Source organism: Euphorbia lathyris, chromosome 1, assembly GCF_963576675.1.
Source record: "Euphorbia lathyris chromosome 1, ddEupLath1.1, whole genome shotgun sequence".
NCBI lineage: Eukaryota > Viridiplantae > Streptophyta > Magnoliopsida > Malpighiales > Euphorbiaceae > Euphorbia > Euphorbia lathyris.
The window spans coordinates 104,336,360-104,348,651 of NC_088910.1; positions in this window are offsets into that span (position 1 = coordinate 104,336,360).

A 12,292-nucleotide genomic window follows, 5' to 3' on the forward strand; every position below is an offset into this window, starting at 1 on the left:
TTTAGGACCTAAAACCGTGAACCTCCTTCGAATCTAAACTTCGTTATTTGTCTTTGAGGGCTGAGAACCGAATCTAAAATTGCATGACAACTAGTTTAGGTGTGGGACACAACTCTTGTATCTGTAAAAGCATGAGCTACAGTTTGCATTTAGACCCTACTTTTGAAGAAATGCTAAAATCATTACTTAGGTAGATAACTTAAGAATTGAAGGCATGTAATATTAAACTTGAGTTTGGGGAAAACTAGTAAACACAAAATTGAAACCCAAAGAATTGTGAGTTGAATTTGAGCCTAAGAGCGAACATCAAAAAGCTCTTTTTCTTGACATTTTTGTGTGAATGCTTTGACTTGTGGAAGATTACAGATTTTGCACCTAATACTGTGTTGAACCTACATGCAATGATTTGAGATGATAAACGATGAATCAACCTCATTAGAATTAACCTTTTCTTTACCTTGTTTTTCTTTTTCATCCACTCTAGGAAGCCCCTTTGAGCCGACATTTTTGTAGTTTGTAGATTTTTCTTTCGTTCTAACCCGTTTTTGCGAACCACAACTTGGTTCGCTACTTAACCTTTATTTTTGCAAAGCTCAAATTGAGCCTTTGTTTTTCTCTAGCGCTTTATCGTTGTTTATGGCATTATAGTAGCAAGCCAAAAGGCTAAGAAGTGAATGAGCATCACTATCCCAAAAGAAAAAAAAAAGAGAAGAAGAAAAACAGAAAAAGAAAAAGAAAAGAAAAGAGACGAACAAAAGGGAAGAACTCCATTCCCTAGTTCTTAGAAAAATCAAAAATGTCTCAAAGAAAACATCCCAAAAAGAAAACAATAAGGGACGAATAAAAAGCTCAATCACTTCATATTTGCTAAAGCCATTTAAACTTTGTTGTTGTAGCGCTAGAACACTTAACCTTTGTTGTACCTTTAACCCTCTAACCACATTACAACCCCAATTAGAGGCTGTTTTTGATATCATCGGAGTCATATAGCATAGTAGAGGAACTCGGATGAACGTTCAAAATCAACGTAATCCTAAGCAAGAATATAAGCCGAGAGTAAACACTTTAGCCACCAAAATTGTGTGAATGAGTGAACTACCTATGGTGAGGTGTTTTACTTAGCGATCCCCTCAAGCTCGTTCAATTGAACATGCGTTCCTTTACTTAAAACTATGACCTATTGTAATTGAAATGCGGCTTTTGGATATCGTGTCTCTACTTTGTATTTCTGAATGCATGTAATTACAGATGCTCGAAATTGTGTCAAGCACCTAGTCAAACTGGGAAGTTTTCTAGCTTGCTTGTGATGGCGGGTTTAGTTTTTTAGTTTACTTGGGGACAAGTAAAGTTTTAAGTGCGAGGAGGTTTGATAGGGGTCAAAAACCCCTATCTTTGGGTACGGTTTTAGGACGGTTTTTAGGTTTATTTGGCTAATAAGCGAGCAATTCTCGCATTTAAATGCTTTTGTGTGAGTTAGTTAGAAATTGGAAGCATTCTATTTACTTTTCGTCGTTTAGGCTCGTTTTGTGATCAATTTAGGCAAATACGGCCGAAATAACACACATAATAGAATTCCGTTATCTTTTGAAGCTAATTGGTCCGTCAAAAGTCTCACCAAACGAAGCGTTTGCTCAAAATAAGCGATTGACGGATCAATTCGGATTTTGGACTAATGTTTTCTGGAGTTTTTATGCGTGTGCAGGTGTAAGTTCAGACGAAAAAGGGTTTGGAAGTCATCCGGTACGGATCGAGCGCGCTTCGGGCGAAAACGCTCGGCGAGCAGGGCCCCCCGGGCCATTTCTGCTCGCCGAGCAGGCTATGCCTGCTCGCCGAGCAGGCCACCAGGCGCCTGCTCGGCGAGCAGGGGCTGCTCGTCGCAATCCTGCTCGGCGAGCAGCCTTTCCTGCTCGGCGAGCAGACCTGCGGGAATTGGTCAAAAAGACCAATTCCTCCCCCACAAAGCCACGTTCGGCCCCACGTCTTCCTACACCAACAAGGACACGAAATTAGGTCAAAACGAGGCCCGAGACGCGGCTATAAATAGGAATTTCCAATTGTAAATTAAATATCTTTTGTTTTTGTAATTTTCTTATCTTCCACCTCGAGAAATCCTCTCCACCTCCTCCAAAAACCTTCAAACCTCCATTGAAGACGCCTCCAAAGCTCCATTCACCGAGGATTGCTCGAGCTCCATCCTTAAGTCCTAGGAAGACGCCTGCATTGGTTGACAGGTTCCCTGAAAGGGATTTTTCTTCTTTTATAACTTGTTTATCCTATGATACATGCTATGAATCTTAGGCTTATTGTAACTTCGTGACAATGTTCTCCATCTTTGATTAATATAATAGTTTTGTTTCTTCAATTGTTTTAATGCTTTGAATCTTTGTCTTACGCTTTGTTTGATTGGTTTAACTCATTCGATAATCCCAAAATCAAGTTGGCACATATTGCGAGCTGAATCTGACCTAGTCAGTGCCTATAGGATTGACGACCCTATAGAAGATTAAGCCCAAATTACTGAGCCTTAGAGCTAGTTTCGGCCTTACAGGGGAATCACGAACTAGGAACTTTAGGAGGATAGGTCGGGTTAATCGCCTCGAACACAAGTGACTTAGATTTTAATTCAATTTTTTAAACAATCTATTTCCATTATCATCGTATCCCTCCATGATCCTTTAGATGATTGCATTGACAAAAGATCACTTAGGAGTAGTTTAACTTAATTAGGGGTAGAGTAATTTAGTTAGGGTTAGAATAACTTAGTCAGAATTAGATAATCTAGTTAGGATTAGTGCAAACCAACCTAGGAGTAGATTAATTAAACAAAACCAACTCAAACCCCTTAAGCCTAGATAACATCCGAGACTTAGTAATTCGGTACTTGCAGAAATAAATCCTGTGGACGATAACCTGGACTTAAACCCAGAAATTTATTACTTGATAACGACGGGGTACACTTATCCCTCAGATCAGGTTCTTCGCAAGAATCCGCATCAAATATCCCTTTTGGTCCTTAGGATAATATCTCGATGTTATCAGAAGCCCCCCCAAAATGCCCTTAAAGTCCTTTAGGACTTTTGGACTTCCGCGCGCCATCATAAACACTTGCATTAATGAGCACACTGTTCAATGCCATTGGACGATCGACACGTGTAGTGGACACACTGTCCTAGGAAGGAGAAAACTCTCTTCTTCTTCTTCTTACGCTTTCTCTTTCTTCCTCATTTCTTCATTTTTCTCCTGCGCTCGAAGCTTTTTTCTGGGATTTCTTCAGAGTTTCACACCAAGCTTCCGATTTCTCATGTAAGTTCATTTTCTTTCGCTTAACTTTTTCCTAGATGTTTAGAAGTTCGTCTTCATCTTCTAGATCAACTTCAGAACTTTTTAATTCAACCTCCCCTCCTGAAATAGAAGTCGATTTTAGTTGGACTACTTCGTCATCGGAGAACTCTTCTTCTTCCGAGGGCACGATTAACTCTGATTTAGCTGGGTTTAGTAACTCGGCGCGTAATCATTATCAAACTCGTTCCACTAGGAACCCGACTCTTTTTCCTTCTGTCTCCGGCGCCGTTCCGGCCGGTGCATCTGGGTGGTTTCCGGGGACAATGGCCTCTTCTTCCATTCCTCCTAAGAAAAAGAATCCCCGAGCGGAGTCTACTCCGTCTCGTATGAGCGCCGCGGATCTAGTGGATCTGGCGAATCGCTTCCCCTGGATCAAGAACTATGAAACTCAGCTTGCCGCATCTCATCAACGTCCTTCCTGTCCGCCTAGCGGTTTCCTTACAGTATACTGTAGTCACGTGGAGAGAGGATTCTGACTTCCTCTTCCAAAGATGATGGCGTACATCCTCTCCTACTTTGACATCACGGTTAGCCAGCTACATCCCAACTGCTGGTTGGATATCGCTTTGGACTGCTACCTCGCCTCAAATTTAGGAGTAGTATATACGGGTCGTATCTTTAGAGCTTTTCACAAACCGTCAAAACGGAAGTCCGAATCCTATCTTTCGTTCGCCAAATTCGGAGTGTATTCACCCTTTAGTGACAAAATGTCCAATGTTCATTGCTGGGATGAGAGATTCTTCTACGTGAAGATAAAAGATGGCGAACCACTGGGTTTTCCTTCATTTTGGAATCCCAGGCCGTTGCATATGGCGGGCGATATGCGAATTTTAACGGATAGTGATGAGAAGGTGGCGGAGCTCATGAAGCAGATCAAGGCGGATGCATGGACATATGCGGATGCCTTAGCTTTCATGATGAGTGATATTCCATTGATTCGCTGGGAAGGGGATCAATTCATTTACTCAAAGATTACGCAATTTGACCAAGGTACCTTTCATTTCTTCGTGAACTTATTTTAATGTTTTCCTTGGCAGGGGTTTATCTAAGGCCAATCACGCTCTTGCAGAGAAGCGTAAGAAGTTTCTGGAGGCTGAAGCATGCAAGAAAGATCAAGCGGCGAATCCTTAAGCGGATACTGGAAAACGTTCTGCAGAAACAGTGGTTGAGCCGCCACTAAAGAGGAGGAAGCCTAACACCCCTGGAAGTCTTAAGCTTATGGCGGATGCCCTGAGGTCCGCCAAGCCTGCTGGGGAGATTGCACAGGTAAGTTACCTTTGATCTTTATTTGTTCATTAAGTTTTGGACTTGAGTTCTGACCCTAGAACGTTTGTGTAGACGGCGAAGCCCGATATCGGTGGATACTGGTCCGCCAAATTTGGAGCCCAAGGTTCTTTCGAGAATGAATCCATTCTAAACGATTTGGATGAGGCCTTGGGTCAGGTGGGCGAAGTGCAGAGGAACTATAGCCAGATTCCTGGTTCAATTCATGCCCAAAAGGGGAAGACGGAGCTCCTTTCGGTGAGTTTCTTTAGAAAGGATGCGGACAATATTAGTTCCTTAATCCTTTTCGCCTTTTGATTGAATCGTTTATTTTTGGACAGTTGTATGCTCGCCTACGTACTATGGAAACTGAGCTCCTTCAGAATGTGGCGGATAAGGCAACTATCGAGAGGCTAGAGAAAGAGATAGTGGAAGCCAATTCCACTATCGCTTCTGTTAATGCAGGTCTTGCTTCCGCGAATGCCAACCTTGCTTCCGCCACAACCGCCCTAGTTCTCAGGGATGAGGAAATTAAGAGGTTAAAGGCAAAGATTGTGTCTGATGCCAAAAGCCATGAAGACGCCCTTGGAGAAGCTGAATACATGGCGGGTGAACAAGCCTTTTATTATGGCGAGATGCTTATGGCGTACTTCTCCTTGGTGCATCCTGAGACTAACTTCACCGATCCGCAATTCGCCGTCCCCGAACCAGAAGATGTGGTGAAGTTCAATAAAATGTCAGACGCTAAGGAGTACCTCCGTGATTACGTTCGGAGATGGATGAAGGGGACTGTGGAAGAAACCAAACCCTCTACTACGGTCTTGGCGGATGAGCTTGAAGAAGTGCCCCTCAAGGCGGATGCAGGACCAATTCCTGATCAGGCTCTTCCCCTTGGTCCCACATCTTCGGTGGATAAGGAGGTATCTCCTGATGGCGTGTCTGCGGATGTGGAGAAGGAGGATCCCCAAGCAAGCTCTGTGGGCGAAGAAAGCGCAAAGGAGGATGCTCCTATTGTTGCTTAGCTTGCTTTTATTTGTGACATTGTAAAAACATTTTTAAGTACAATTTGTTTTGATCCTTTATGGAAGCTATGTTATTTTACCTTTACGTTTGCGTAAGGAAATATATAGGCATCTAGGATTTGAAGTAGGTGGCCAGCCATACTCCATTTTATGAACCTTTATGAAGGTTAGAAGCTGTTCTATTCCTTCTAGAGGAAGTAAAGCTGCCCAGGGGATCAATTTGCTACCTATCTTTGAGGTGAAATGATCCGCCCGTAGGACTTGTGAATCCTTCTCTGGAAAGGATAAGAGAGTGTAAAGACCTTGCGTCCAAGGATCGTTTTAACTCTATTGGAGATTGAGATCCACTCACAAGATTGATCTTCTTATGCTTTTAAGGCATCGAGGACGTATCTCTAAGATAGCGATACATTGTAAATGTGGAGAGCGTTGGATGCCTCCCCTCTTTTTAAGACTGGAATATTGATATTGCTGCAGTAAACAATAAAAAGAACACAGATAATAGAACAAATGATGTTTATTAATGGGAGAAATGCCTTATTACAGCAGGTAGGTCTTATAAGTGAGCCTCGTTAAAACCTTTAATAAGAAAAACCACATGGGAAAAAGCTTATTAAAGGAAAAAGAGTACTCAAGACCGTATATACACTTCATTTTCTGACAAAATATTTGCGGAGATTTTGGAGGTTCCATGTGCGTGGCAATGTATTGCCCTCCATGTCCTGTATTTTAAATGTGGCAGATCCAATCTTGTCCACTATCTGATATGGACCTGTCCAGTTGAGTCCTAACTTGCCCTTGCCTTCTCGAGATTGGACTTTATCAGCTTTACGGAGCACAAGATCTCCCACATTTAGATCCACAAGCTTGGCATTTTTATCATGGTAAGCCGCAATCCGCTGTTTATATGCTGCCATGCGCACATAGGATTGATCCCTACGATCTTCTATCTGATCTAGGTGCTCCCTTAGCCGTTTGCCGTTGTCCTCCTCACAATAAAAGGCCACTCGATCACTGGGGACCTGTATTTCGACTGGAATAACGGCTTCAACGCCATGAGAAAGGGTGAATGGTGTTTCCCCCGTAGCCGTCCTCGGGGTGGTACGATAAGCCTATAAAACACTTGTCAGCTGATCCGCCCACTTCTTATCATGCTCTCCCAATCTCTTCTTTATCCCCTTCACGATCGTCCGATTAGTAACTTCAGTCATTCCATTGGACTGGGGATAATAAACGGAGGCGAATCTGTTCAGGATGCCCAACCCTTCACGGAAAGCCTTGAATTCGCCACAGTTGAACTGTGTTCCATTATCGGTGATGATGGTATGTGGAACACCGTATCTTCCTACGATGTTGTCTTTGACGAATTCCACCATTCGTTCTGCAGTAATGGAGGAAACAGCTTCGGCTTCTACCCATTTGGTGAAATGGTCCACTGCCACTACCACGTACCTCCTCTGCCGGCGAGTCGGAGGAAATGGGCCGATAATGTCTATTCCCCAGAGGGCGAATGGACGTCCTTCTATGATTGGCCTTTGAATGTGTTTGGCAGTATGTGATTCATTCGCATGAATCTGACAATTGTGACAAGATTCTACCAATTTTTGGGCATCCAATTCAGCCGTGGGCCAGTAGAAACCTGCTAACCTGGACTTTTTCAAGATGGCGGCGGATGCTTCATGTGCCCCACATGATCCCTCATGTAGCTCCTTGAGGATTTGTTGTCCTTCTTCCGGTAGAATGCACTTCAACCAAGGATGACTAAAGGACTTTCTGTAAAGGCAGTCATTGATCACGGAGAAATAAGCCGCTCTCCTAACTATCCGCCGTGCCTCCTCTTTGTCCTCAGGTAAGGTTCCGTTCAGTAGATATTGGCGGATGACTGATCTCCAATCATCTTCCACTGTTGTGAGTAGAGAAACTTCCTCTGAGGCGAATGCTGGAGCTATTTTAACTTCGAAGGGACAATCCGGATCCGTCCAGTTCTCCTCACAAGAGGCCATTTTGGCCAAATGATCTGCCTCTGTGTTGGATTCCCTCGGTACGTGAATCAGTTCCCATTTAGTTTCCTTAGCTTCAAGGTGATCCAGCAACTTTTTGACTTCCGCTACGTATTTGGCCAGAACCTCATCTTTCACCTCGTAATTCTTGATTACTTGGTTGACCATTAGTTTAGAGTCGCTATAGATCACGATCCGCTCCGGAGTGATTTCTTTGAGTAGGCGTAATCCCAATATCAGAGCTTCATATTCAGCAGCATTATTAGTAGCATGGAAATTTAATTTTGCTGCGTATCGTAATTTTATGTATTGGGGACCCTTGATCACAACGCCTACGCCAGCTCCATCCGCCGAGGAGGCGCCATCGGTGTACATCGACCATTCCTCTATCGGGGGCTTGGGATGATCTATCCCTTCGTCAGTGAATTCATTCACGAAGTCCGCCAGGACCTGACTCTTTAAAGCTGACCTGCTTTCATACCTCACATCGAATTCGCCCAGGCGGATTGCCCATTCCATCAGCCTTCCCGAAGTGTCTGGTTTCTGCAACACCTTTCTCATTGGTATATTTGTTCGAACCACTACAGTATACGCCTGAAAATATGGCCTAAGGCGGATTGCCGTGGTTACAACAGCCAGTGCCATTTTATCAAGCTTTGAATACCTGGTTTCGGCGTCTTTCAGAACCTTGCTCACGTAATAAATCGGAAACTGATGGCCGTCCTCTTCTCGTATCATGACCGTGCATACGGCTTTGTCCGTAACCGATACATACATGTAGAGGTCTTCTCCCTTCAAAGGTCGACTCATCATGGGTGGCTCCGTGAGGAACCGCTTGATTCCTTCGAAGGCTCTTTCACAATCTTCATTCCACTCGAATGCCTTTTGCTTCTTAATGACCTCGTAAAAGGGCTGGCATCTGTGGGCTGAACAAGAGATAAACCTGCCCAAGGCTATGATACGCCCGTTAAGGCGTTGTACTTCTCTGATATTCCGCGGTGCTTGCATTTCCAGAACCGCCTTAACTTTGTCAGGATTTGGGCTAACTCCTTTTTCGCTGATCATGAACCCTAAGAATTTTTCATATGTTGCCCCGAAAGTACACTTCTCTGGGTTCAACTTAATGTTGTGGCGTCGGAGTACGTCCAGTACCTCCTTTATATCATCCGCATGCTTTTCTATGGTCGTACTTTTGATGATCATATCATCTACATAGACAGAATAGTTACCCCCTTTACTGTCTGTGAATATCTTGTTCATCATCCTCTGATAAGTTGCACCTGCGTTCTTAAGCCCAAAGGGCATAACTTTGAAACAATAAGTGGCTTGGTGTGTTACGAATGAGGTCTTGATTCTATCTGAGGGCTCCATAGGGATCTGATGATAACTTGACTTCACATCAGTAAAGGAGTACATTGCGTGACCGGCAGTTCCATCTACAAGCATATCAATACATGGCAAAGGATAGTTGTCTTTGGGGCAAGCTTTATTGAGATCTGTAAAGTCAATGCACATGCGGTAAGATCCGCCAGCTTTTTTTTACCAAAACGACGTTCGCCAACCACTGAGTGTAAAGCACCTCCTCAATGGCATCCGCCTTCTGGAGCTTGGCGATATCTTCCTCTATCACCTTCTGCCTTTCCGGGCCATGATTTCTCCGTTTCTGAGCCACAGGAACTGCATCCTTATCAATGTTGAGCTTGTGAGTGATTACGTCTGGGCTGATTCCGGGGAGAATTTCATCATTCCATGCGAAGACATCTTCTGCCTCGTGGAGCACTTTGGTGATTGCATTTTTAATTTCATCTTTGAGCCCTTTGGCCATTCGCACTTGCTTTTCATCCGTCATAAGGTACATTTCGGTCTCGCCCAAGGCCATCGTGATGCGTTCCTCTTCATCTTCCTCCTTAGATTGAGGGCGAATCATTAGTGATGCCGAATACGTCTCTTGGGCCACCTTTTGGCTACATTTGATCATTACACCTCCCTTGGCCGTGGGAATGTAAAGTGTTAAGTGGCGAATGGAGATAAGAGCTGCAACTTCGGAGATAAAAGGCCGTCCGAGGATGATATTGTAAGCTAACTGACCATCCAAGACCGAAAATTCTAAATCTCCCCTCCAAACTTGATCATCGTCTGTAAGCTCACAGTCCAAAGTAACTTGGCCTTTTGTTTGAATAGTATGTCCTGTCACTCCCAAGATATCGACCACGGTTGGCTCTACTTGAACATGATCAATCATGAGTTTGGCGAAAGCTCCTCTGGTGATGACATTGCATGAACTCCCAGTATCAATCATTACCCTTTTCATCTCCCAGCCTTCCACCATCATAGTGACGACCAGTGCATCTGCGTGGGGTGGTATCTCAGGACCTGCATCGGAAAAGGGGCGATTTAACGACGTCATGTCAAGGGCGGTAGTCCTTGCCTTTTTTAACGTTGGCTGGTACCCAGGTCCGCCTGCTATGACATTGATGGTACCCTTTCCTTTCTTCTTTGGATCCTCCTTGGATCTGTCACCATCTCCTATCTTGCCTTCAGTTTGGATGAACCGATCCAATTTGCCCCTTTCTATGAGACGCTCAATTTCTCGAGCTAACTCCCAGCATGCATCAGTGTCGTGGCCATTTTTCCTGTGATACTTACAATAGTTTTTAGGATTTTTACCATTATTGGTGTACTCCCCTCCCTTCGGTTCGGGGTATGAAATGCTCCGTTTGTGTTGACTGTTCTCGATCCACATAAGGACTTCACTTTTAGAAGCATTAAGAGGTGTGAAAGAGGTGACAAACGTTGATTTGTTCTTAGAATCTCTTCGCCTGTTTGTAGAGGAAGAATCCTGACGCTTATCTCTGTCTCTATCTCGGGGACGAGATTCACCCTTGTCCCTCCTTGGCGATAACGGTGAACCTCGGCGAATGTCATCCACCTCAATAAAATCTTTACAACGCTCCATCAACTCTGCCATACTGGTGGGTTTCTTTCGAATGAGATCTTCCTGCAAACTCTTACAGGTGGTATTTCTTACGAAGCATTCCACAGCTACGGAGATGTCCACATCAACAATTTGTATGCATAATTGGTTGAAAGTATCCACGTACTCCCGAAGGGACTCATTCGCCTTTTGCTTTAACTCAAAAAGTTTCCCAGATTTCACTACTGGAGGAATACAGCCAGCAAACTTAGCACAAAATTCCCGGCTCAATTGATCAAAGCTGTTTATCGAACCTGGAGGTAAAGATTGAAACCACAAATAGGCTGGGCCCCCCAGCGTGGTAACAAACATTTTGCAGAGCACGGGCTCGGTGGCACGGTTGAGCCTAAGCAGTATTCGATATTTTCTAACGTGAGCTTCTGGATTGTCACTTCCTGTGTATATTGCAAGATTGGGAATTTTAAAAGCTCTGTCTGTTTCCTCCGCCTCAATCCAAGCTGCGAAAGGTGAATCCCTATTGGCGAACGGGTTATGCCTAGAATTTTCTTCATTCATACGGAGCACCAAGGCCCTAACTATATCATCAAAATTTTCTGGATCCGCCCTGGGACGACCTCTTCGTGGCGATCTGCTTGGAGAAGAAGAAGAAGAACTTGAATCAGACGAAGGATCTGATGGCGAACGCCCTCCCCCATTACCGCGTCTGCCACCTCCTCCACTACCTCCTCCTCCGCCACCTCCACCTCCGCCTCCTCCGCCAGGGGGAGCCGGCCCGTTTCCCCCTCCCTGGCTTCCCAACGGGATGTGTCCAACAGTTCCCGAAGGTGGTGGTGGTGGTGGTCCACTTGGATGGGGTGTCTCTTTTGGCCTTTTACTCCGTCCATGACCAGTAGATAGGGGCGATCTACCACGATGGGAGGATCTCGGTCGTCGGGGCGAAAGTGACATGGACCGCCTGCCTTTCTCCTTTCTGTGCCTTTTATGTGTTCGCCCTTTGGATCCGCCAGGGGGAAGATTCATCCGTGGACGCCTGGGGATATTGGGTCCGTCCAGATTTAATCCAGGTCTCGCGGATCCACCCGGTAAGGACGAATTATTTCTTTGACTTCCTTTAGCGCCATCAGGAAATAACTCACGATTGATTTGCCGTTCGCCAGTCGACGTTGTGGTGGTTATCATAGAATCCTTGTTGTGAGTGTTAAGCCCAAAATATACCTAAAATATCATTAACATTTACATCATTTTTATTACAAATTCGTGTTATTTATATCTGTTTAGATTACTTTTACTCTCGAATATCTTTCTTTCTTGCAAGGTACCTAAATATTTGGTAAAATCCAAATAGGAACGAAAAAGGATCTAAAACAGAAGAAAAACCCTACAAAAGGAGTCAAAGACGACGTAAATCGAAAGCACCAAGTCGAGGACACGAACGAAAGCAAAGAAACAGAAAACTCACCAAGCCGCGACCGCGTATCCACCACCCGCGACCGCGACACGCGTGGTTTAGCCATTTCTCCCCTTCGTCCAACGTCCAACTTAATGCTACGTCATTCACGGCCGAGGATTCCTATCCTCGGTAAGTGCAGAAAATTTACCAAATGCATTTTACACATGTTGAAATCCAAGAAACGCGTTCGTTCAAGTGGATAAAGACGTCCTTTCACAACGGACACGACTCTTAACCAACGGATACATCACTTCAAACACAACCCTTCAACATCTATAAA